This window comes from Orycteropus afer, unplaced genomic scaffold (assembly GCF_000298275.1).
Source record: "Orycteropus afer afer isolate SDZICR_OR568_19922 unplaced genomic scaffold, OryAfe1.0 scaffold00728, whole genome shotgun sequence".
Lineage (NCBI taxonomy): Eukaryota > Metazoa > Chordata > Mammalia > Tubulidentata > Orycteropodidae > Orycteropus > Orycteropus afer.
Window position 1 is genome coordinate 104,425 of NW_006922315.1, and position 2,122 is coordinate 106,546.

Sequence of the window (2,122 nt, forward strand, 5' to 3'; positions counted from 1 at the left end):
ATAGCCAGTCTCATCATGGGGAATAACTACCACCAGCTGCCCAGCCACTCAACCAGGCCCAGCCAAGTTGACACACAAGCATAACTACCACAGTGGTTCAAACCCACTCAGAGGTGCCTGGGAAGGAAGGCCTGGTGATCTGCTTCCCAAAAGTCACAGCTTTTAAAACCTTATGGAATGAAGTTCTACTCTACATACACGGAGTCACCATGAGTTGGTATCCACTTGACAGCAAACTAACAACAACAACGTGAGGTGATGGGCAGAGAATGAAAACTAAACAAACCCTGGCCACACTGAGTGCTAAGTGCTCTGAGGCCACTGGAGCCTGAAGCTGGGCTGGACATGGAAGGGGGAAGATGTCGGGAAATTGAGGCCAGACAGGGAAGGTGATTCGTCTGAGACACCATGGTAGTGGTAGCAGCAAACTCTCCTGACGCCCATTCCAGGCTTCTTATTGATATTCTGCATTATTACAGGAAGCTGCAGGCTGTGGTTTTGTAGCTCCTTTGGGGAAGACGAGGGACCGGAACTAGGGAATTATATTCGAGTAAGTTCATCACTACCACGGAGTTTTTGGCACTTGGCTGCCTTCGGAATGGAGACTTGTAATTCCAGCAGTATGTCAAGGAGGCGACAGCTTTAAGGCTTGACCAACTACTGGTGCAAGCAGCTCAGAAACAAAGTTCCAACCTTGAGCCTAAGTGGATGAAACTCGGAACTTCAAAAGTGGAGTCTGACATAAAATCAGAAAGGATAATTGGGACGACTTTCCAGAGTGGCGTTTCAATGGCTCTGTCTTTCTTCCTTCTAACGTTGCTAGTTTCCAGACCACTGAGCAAAGCGTGGGGAGGTAGTGGGCCCCATGCAAAGGCCACAGGCTTGGGAGTAGTTAGGCCCAAACTTAAAACCTGGTCCCGATAGTCCCTAGGAATCCCTGGCACAGATAGTTAAGCACTCAGCTACTAACCAAAAAGTTAGTAGTTCAAATTCGCATCAGAAGAAACTTGATGATCTAATTCTGAAATGTCACAGCCATTGAAACCTATGCTGTGGAGCACAGCTCTGCTGTAAGACACGTTGGGTTACCAGGAGTCAAAAGCGACTTGATGGCGACTGGTTTGGTTTCAGGTTTCTTTGTCCAACACTCCCTATCAATGTTGTCTTAGGTGAGTTACTCAATCTGTGCCTCAATTTCTGCATTTTCAAAATGGGAGCAAGAATAGTACTAATCTCAGAAAATTAACTGTGAGCAGTGATTGAGATGAGGTTTGGAGGACATCTGGTGTATAGTAAGCACGTAGGTTGTGACTATTATTTATCATCACTTTTACTTTTATACACTCTGGCTCAGATACTTGTGACCTCGGATAAGTATGTTCTCTGGGGCTCAGTTTCCTGCTTTGTAAAATGTGGAGGTTGAAGTAGGTGAGGAGTTTTCACATCTCTGGCATTCCAGGATTCCAGGTGGCATCTCCTGACACAGTGCATCCGGGGAGAGTGTCCATTGCCCCAGATAAACTGGAGAGGAAGTTCTCCAGTAAGCTATCATCTTAGTGGCATGACAGGCAGGCCAGAAGGAGGAAGTGGAAGCTCAGGGTCACACTGACACTAGCCAAGAGGGTTACTGACCCCAGTTGGAGGAGCACAGTAATGGTAGCTTCTACTTTGTCACGGGAGATCACCCTTTCCAACATGAATGCAAAGGGAATGTGGTGAAGGGCACTGGTTTTCCACGGGGCCCGCTGGTGCATATTAAAAGCAGTTGCCATTGAGTCGATTGTAACTCGTGGAGACCCCACATGTGTCAGAGTAGAATTGTACTCCTTAGGGTGTTCAGTGGCTGGCTTTTTTGGAAGTAGATCCCAGGCCTTTTCTTCCTTTTTTGCCTCTGGGTGAACCATAACCAGCAACCTTTTGGTTAGCAGCCAAGCATGTAACCGTTTATGCTATCCAGGTATTCCCAGGTGGATATTAGAGAGTGCTTGAGTATACAGAGCACATTCGTAACTCTGATTTTATTTTCAGCCCTCCATTCTCTGAAGCAGGCTGGGTAGATGTTATTCTTTGCAGGTAAGGAAATAGATAACAACAATAAAAAACAAACCCAAAGCCAACCAGT